The sequence below is a fragment of the Salvelinus sp. IW2-2015 genome, unplaced genomic scaffold, assembly GCF_002910315.2.
Source record: "Salvelinus sp. IW2-2015 unplaced genomic scaffold, ASM291031v2 Un_scaffold9394, whole genome shotgun sequence".
Lineage (NCBI taxonomy): Eukaryota > Metazoa > Chordata > Actinopteri > Salmoniformes > Salmonidae > Salvelinus > Salvelinus sp. IW2-2015.
Genome location: NW_019950653.1, coordinates 1 through 7,716, shown reverse-complemented (window position 1 = coordinate 7,716; position 7,716 = coordinate 1). Strand labels below are relative to the sequence as shown.

At 47.1% G+C, this 7,716-nt stretch overlaps 1 long non-coding RNA gene across 3 annotated transcripts; it reads left to right on the top strand.

Moving 5' to 3' along the window:
* Positions 1-3,979: 3,979 nt before the first annotated feature.
* LOC112079764 (uncharacterized) lies at positions 3,980-7,162 on the top strand. 3 transcript variants are annotated; one of them, XR_002896047.2, is made up of 3 exons: positions 3,980-4,060; positions 6,662-6,783; positions 7,049-7,162. It is a non-coding gene; the product is annotated as an uncharacterized lncRNA (long non-coding RNA). The 3 variants fall into 3 exon arrangements; XR_002896048.2 differs by lacking the exon at positions 3,980-4,060 and adding an exon at positions 4,789-4,828 and having other exon boundaries at positions 7,049-7,156; XR_011479374.1 differs by lacking the exon at positions 3,980-4,060 and adding an exon at positions 4,872-4,892 and having other exon boundaries at positions 7,049-7,156.
* Positions 7,163-7,716: the final 554 nt, after the last annotated feature.

Here is a 7,716-nt window from a genome sequence, read left to right as displayed (position 1 = left end):
CTCGACAAGGTTAAAAGAAGTTGTAGGGCTTCGAAGGTAAAGAGTGGTAGGGCCTGCGACAAGGTCAAGAGTGTAGGGCTCGAAAGGTAAAGAGTGTAGGGCCTCGACAAGGTAAAGAGTGTAGGGTCCTCGACAAAGGTAAATGAGTGTAGGGCCTCGACAAGGTAAAGAGTGTAGGGCTCGACAAGGTAAGGTGTAGGGCCTACAAGGTAAAGATGTAGGCCTCGACAGGTAAAGAGTGTAGGGCCTCGACAAGGTAAAGAGTGTAGGCTCGACAAGGTAAAGGTGTAGGCCTCGCAAGGTAAAGAGTGTAGGCCGTCGACAAGGTAAAGAGTGTAGGGCCTCGACAAGGTAAAGAGTGTAGGGCCTCGACAAGGTAAAGAGTGTAGGGCTCGACAAGGTAAGAGTGTAGGGCCTCGACAAGGTAAAGAGTGTAGGGCCTCGACAAGGTAAAGAGTGTAGGGCCTCGACAAGGTAAAGAGTGTAGGCTCGACAAGGTAAAGAGTGTAGGGCTTCGACAAGGTAAAGAGTGTAGGGCCTCGCAAGGTAAGAGTGTAGGCTCGACAGGTAAAGAGTGTAGGGCTCGACAAGGTAAAGAGTGTGTAGGCCTCGACAAGGTAAAGAGTGTAGGGCCTCGCAAGGTAAAGAGTGTAGGCTCGACAGGTAAAGAGGTGTAGGGCCTCGACAAGGTAAAGAGTGTAGGGCCTCGACAAGGTAAAGAGTGTAGGGCCTCGACAAGGTAAAGAGTGTAGGGCCTCGACAAGGTAAAGAGTGTAGGGCTCGACAAGGTAAAGAGTGTAGGGCCTCGACAAGGTAAAGAGTGTGGGCTCGACAAGGTAAAGAGTGTGGGGCCTCGACAAGGTAAGAGTGTGGGCTCGACAAGGTAAAGTGTGGGCCTCGACAAGGTAAAGAGTGTGGGCTCGACAGTAAAGAGTGGGCTCGACAAGGTAAAGAGTGTGGGCCTCGACAAGGTAAAGAGTGTGGGCCTCGACAAGGTAAAGAGTGTGGGCCTCGACAAGGTAAAGAGTGTGGGGCCTCGACAAGGTAAAGAGTGTGGGCTCGACAAGGTAAAGAGTGTGGGGCCTCGACAAGGTAAAGAGTGTGGGGCTCGACAAGGTAAAGAGTGTGGGGCCTCGACAAGGTAAAGAGTGTGGGGCTCGACAAGGTAAAGAGTGGGGGCCTCGACAGGTAGAGTGCGCTCGACAAGGTAAGAGTGTGGGGCCTCGACAAGGTAAAGGTGCGGGCCTCGACAAGGTAAAGGTGCGGGGCCTCGACAAGGTAAAGGGTGGGGCCTCGACAAGGTAAAAGGGTGCGGGGCCTCGACAAGGTAAAGGGTGGGCCTCTAAAGGTAAAGGGTGCGGGCCTCGACAAGTAAGGTGCGGGCTCTACAAGGTAAAGAGTGCGGGCCTCACAAGGTAAAGAGTGCGGGCCTCGACAAGGTAAAGGGTGCGGGCTCGACAAGGTAAAGAGTGGGGCCTCACAAGGTAAAGAGTGCGGGGCCTCTACAAGGTAAAGAGTGCGGGGCTACATAAGACTGTCGTTCACGGCAGTAACTGGGACATGTGGACTACACCAAAACATTTTCCTGAAATGTTGATTGTCAGTTTGGAAAGTTAGTTTCAGTAAATCTCCAGTCAGACTGGCTGGGTTGGTCGTAGAACACAGAGTACAGAGCATTCTACCACCACGCCATTTCAGAACATGGTTACGCTTTAAATGCACAGGGAACGGCAGACTAGAGAAACTCCCCTGAAAACAGCCTGGACAACATACATCCACATACAGATGGGACTACACATACAGATGGAACTACTACACATACAGATGGGACTACACATACAGATGGGACTACACATACAGATGGGACTACACATACAGATGGGACTACACATACAGATGGGACTACACATACAGACGGGACTACACATACAGATGGGACTGAGAAACTCCCTGAAAGCCTGGACAATCACGCTTTGTTGTTGTTGCTCTTTTCATAGTTGTTGTTCGAATAAATACAGAGATCAAAATTATGTAAATATCTGTGTATGACTACACATACAGATGGCACTACACATACGGATGGGCTATAGTTAGGACTACACATACAGATGGTACTACACATACAGATGGGACTATTGTTACAACTACACATACAGATGGGACGACACATACAGATGGGACTATTGTTACAACTACACATATAGTTAGGACTACACATACAGATGGGACTATAGTCTAGGACTACACATACAGATGGGGACTGTAGTTAGGACTACACATACAGATGGGACTATAGTTAGGACTACGCATACGATGGGCCTACACATACAGATGGGACTATAGTTGACTATGCACATACAGTGGGTCTATAGTTACAACTACGCATACAGATGGGGACTGTAGTTAGGACTACACATACAGATGGGGACTGTAGTTAGGACTACACATACAGATGGGACTATAGTTAGGACTACGCATACAGATGGTACTACACATACAGATGGGACTATTGTTACAACTACACATACAGATGGGACGACACATACAGATAGGACTACACATACAGATGTGACTATAGCTAGGACTACACATACAGATGGGACTACACATACAGGTGGGACTATAGTTAGGACTACACATACAGATGGGGCTACACATACAGACGGGACTACACATACAGATGTGACTATAGCTAGGACTACACATACAGATGGGACTGCAGTTAGGACTATAGTTAGGACTACACATACAAATTGGACTACACATACAAATGGGACTATCCTTACAACTACACATACAGATGGGACTATAGTTAGGACTACACATACAGATAGGCCTATAGTTGACTGCTGAGCCCATGTAAAGTGATTTTATACTTATTTTCTGTTGCTCGAGCCTTGTATGTTATAACAAAAATAATATTTTCAACAACTTTGAGAGAGAGACTGCGTACCAAACTGATTTTAGCCTGAAGGCCTGCTGTGTGAACAAGGCTTCAGTTACAAATGAGCAATAATCTAGCTAGAACAAGTTGACGTGTCATTTCTCAGAGCCCATGGCTTGTTGGCTAGGTATCTCCTCTGCCAGAGTCTAAGAGGGAGGAATGCTTGCTTTGGACGGGAGCCTGTAGCCTGCAGGCCTGAGCTGCTCACGCCTTATTGGAGGGTTCCCCAAATGSTGCTTCTTTATGGACATAAAAGKCTGTAAAACACCAGCCAATCAGCTCCAAGGGATTTTAATTTAGGAAATCTGTTCCAAAGTATTCCCATCCATAATAGAGATATATCCCATCTCTGTTGTTCCAAACAGGTTGTATGTCTAGCATACTCTAACATGTATAGTGTTGACCATCTCTCTGTTCAACAGGTGTACTGTAACATGTATATGTGTTGACCATCTCTCTGTTCCAACAGGTGTACTGTAACATGTATAGTGTTGACCATCTCTCTGTTCCAACAGGTGTACTGTAACATGTATAGTGTTGACCATCTCTCTGTTCCAACAGGTGTACTGTAACATGTATAGTGTTGACCATCTCTCTGTTCCAACAGGTGTACTGTAACATGTATAGTGTTGACCATCTCTCTGTTCCAACAGGTGTACTGTAACATGTATAGTGTTGACCATCTCTCTGTTCCAACAGGTGTACTGTAACATGTATAGTGTTGACCATACTCTCTCTTGTTCCAACAGGTGTACTGTAACATGTATAGTGTTGACCATCTATCTCTCTGTTCCAACAGGTGTACTGTAACATGTATAGTGTTGACCATCTCTCTGTTCCAACAGGTGTACTGTAACATGTATAGTGTTGACCATCTATCTCTCTGTTCCAACAGGTGTACTGTAACATGTATAGTGTTGACCATCTCTCTGTTCCAACAGGTGTACTGTAACATGTATAGTGTTGACCATCTATCTCTCTGTTCCAACAGGTGTATGTAACATGTATAGTGTTGACCATCTATCTCTCTGTTCCAACAGGTCCGTTGGATGATGTACTGGATTGTGTTTGCTCTCTACACCGTAGTGGAGCCATCACAGACCTCACTGTAGCCTGGTAAGACTGAATACAGACCTCACTGTAGTGGAGACCATCACAGACCTCACTGTAGCCTGGTAAGACTGAATACAGACCTCACTGTAGTGGAGACCATCACAGACCTCACTGTAGCCTGGTAAGACTGTATACAGACCTCACTGTAGCTGGGGAGACTGAATACAGACCTCACTGTAGTGGAGACCATCACAGACCTCACTGTAGCCTGGGAGACTGATACAGACCTCACTGTAGCCTGGGGAGACTTGATACAGACCTCACTGTAGTGGAGACCATCACAGACGCCTCCAATGTAGCCTGGTAAGACTGAATACAGACCTCACTGTAGCCTGGTAAGACTGAATACAGACCTCACTGTAGCTGGTAAGACTGAATACAGACTCACTGTAGCCTGGGGAGACTTGATACGGACCTCACTGTAGTGGAGACCATCACAGACCTCACTGTAGTGGAGACCATCACAGACCTCACTGTAGTGGAGACCATCACAGACCTCACTGTAGTGGAGACCATCACAGACCTCACTGTAGTGGAGACATCACAGACCTCACTGTAGTGGAGACCATCACAGACCTCACTGTAGCCTGGTAAGACTGAATACAGACCTCACTGTAGCCTGGGGAGACTGAATACAGACCTCACTGTAGTGGAGACCATCACAGACCTCACTGTAGCCTGGGGAGACTGAATACAGACCTCACTGTAGCCTGGGAGACTTGATACAGACCTCACTGTAGTGGAGACCATCACAGACCTCACTGTAGCCTGGTAAGACTGAATACAGACCTCACTGTAGCCTGGTAAGACTGAATACAGACCTCACTGTAGCCTGGTAAGACTGAATACAGACCCACTGTAGCCTGGGAGACTGAATACAGACCTCACTGTAGCCTGGGGAGACTGAATACAGACCTCACTGTAGCCTGGGGAGACTTGATACGGACCTCACTGTAGCCTGGGGAGACTGAGGCATTGACTTTATGCTAATTCTTAATTGTGTTGATTGGCCTTGAATGTGTTACGCCAATCAAACAAGCCAATCCCATTTAGTTTTCCGTGTTGTCTTTGATCATCACGCTATGCCGAAAACAATCCAGGCTTAATGAGATTTAATTGGGATCCAGTCTTATACATTTGTTGTACAGATTTAATGAGGAGCGTCATGTCGGCTGGTTAATAGGATTTAGGCAGTGTATATTTGACTGGCAGAAAATTAATATCGGTGGACAGCGGTACGCTAACCCAATGCCTTTCCCTAACCCTAATGCCTCAGTGAAAAGATACCTAACTCGTTCCTAACTTAATCTGACTCGTTCCTAACTAACGACCTCGTTCTAACGCTGACTGAACTCAGTGATACTATACCTAACCTTAATCTGACCCTCGTTCCTAACCTTAATCTGACCCTCGTTCCTAACCTAAATCTGACCCTCGTTCCTAACCTAAATCTGACCCTCGTTCCTAATCTTAATCTGACCCTCGTTCCTAACCTTAATCTGACCCTCGTTCCTAACCTTATCTGACCCTCGTTCCTAACCTTAATCTGACCCTCGTTCCTAACCTTAATCTGACCCTCGTTCCTAACCTTAATCTGACCCTCGTTCCTAACCTTAATCTGACCCTCGTTCCTAACCTTAATCTGACCCTCGTTCCTCCTTAATTCGACCTCGTTCCTAACTTAATCTGACCCTGTTCTAACCTTAATCTGACCCTCGTTCCTAACCTTAATCTGACCCTCAGTGAAACGATACCTAACCTTAATCTAACCCTCGTTCCTATGAGATAGCTGGTCTCTCTCTAGGTTCCCCCTGTACTGTGAGATAGCTGATCTCTCTAGGTTCCCCTGTACTGTGAGATAGCTGGTCTCTCTAGGTTCCCCTGTACTTGAGATAGCTGGTCTCTCTAGGTTCCCCTGTACTATGAGATAGCTGGTCTCTCTCTAGGTTCCCCCTGTACTATGAGATAGCTGGTCTCTCTCTAGGTTCCCCCTGTACTATGAGATAGCTGGTCTCTCTCTAGGTTCCCCCTGTACTATGAGATAGCTGGTCTCTCTAGGTTCCCCCTGTACTATGAGATAGCTGGTCTCTCTCTAGGTTCCCCCTGTACTATGAGATAGCTGGTCTCTAGGGTCCCCCTGTACTATGAGATAGCTGGTCTCTCTCTAGGGTCCCCCTGTACTATGAGATAGCTGGTCTCTCTCTAGGTTCCCCCTTCTATGAGATAGCTGGTCTTCTCTAGGTTCCCCCTGTACTATGAGATAGCTGGTCTCTCTCTAGGTTCCCCCTGTACTATGAGATAGCTGGTCTCTCTCTAGGTTCCCCCTGTACTATGAGATAGCTGGTCTCTCTCTAGGTTCCCCTGTACTATGAGATAGCTGGTCTCTAGGTTCCCCTGTACTATGAGATAGCTGGTCTCTCTCTAGGTTCCCCCTGTACTATGAGATAGCTGGTCTCTCTCTAGGTTCCCCCTGTACTATGAGATAGCTGGTCTCTCTAGTTCCCCTGTACTATGAGATATCTGGTCTCCTACACCAGAGGAGCTAGTGTATTATGGGTCAGTGTTAACACTGTGTTAATAATGTAATGTGTTGTCTCTCTCTAGGTTCCCCCTGTACTATGAGATCAAGATAGCATTTGTTATCTGGTTGCTGTCTCCCTACACCAGAGGAGCCAGTCTCATCTACAGGAAGTGTCTCCTCATCTCTACTGTCCTCAAGAGAGAGGGTAAGACAGACTGACTGAATACTGAGCACGTTGTTAACGGTGTATTGAATGTGTTTGAATATGAAGCCTCGGCAAGCAATAGAAGAATACGTTTGTTTTTAATCCTTCTACTAAAAAAGCCGACTTACACGTAACATGATCTGCTGTCTGGTGTATGACGAGATATTTATCTTTTGCCTTGTCATGGGTGGACATGTTGTTGCATACTATAGTTGTTGTTCTGTAAAGTGACTCTGTGTCTCTCTGTAACGGCTGTTGTCACCAGGAGATAGATGAGTACATTGTCCAGGCCAAGGAGCGGAGCTATGAGACCATGGTGACCTTCGGCAAGCAGGCCTCAGTATCGCTGCTACTGCAGCTGTCTCCGCAGCTGTCAAGGCAAGTACTGCACGAGTCGTCCCCCCTCCCCCCCAGCCACTTGTTACTGGCTCTGACTTTGCTAATACTTACGTGTTATGTGGTTGTCCACCAAGCTATCTGAAGATTAATGCCCTAACTAAGTCGCTCTGGATAACGTGTGTGTGTGTGTGTGTGTGTTGTGTGTGTGTGTGTGTGTGTGGTGATTCTCTATTGGGTGTAACTGGGCTAACAGCAATGCACAGAGCAGCACGTGCCAGTCCCTGGGCTGTGTCATCAGGACACAGAGACTAGTGTTTGTTCTCCTTCTCTACTCTTAATGGATTGTTGTAGCTTCAGAGAGAGAGTTGCTTGCTTTGCACTTGCTTTGGCATGTTAACACATGTTTCCCATGCAATAAAGCCCCTTAAATTGATTGATTGAATTTCGAGAGAGAGGCTCGGTCCAGCCTGTTAGCGCTTGCAGAGAGAGAGAGAGCCTCGGTCCAGGCCTGTAGCTTCAGAGAGAGAGAGAGGCCTCGGGTTTCAGGCTGTTAGCTCAGAGAAGAGGAGAGCTCGGTGCCGTCAGGCTGTAGGC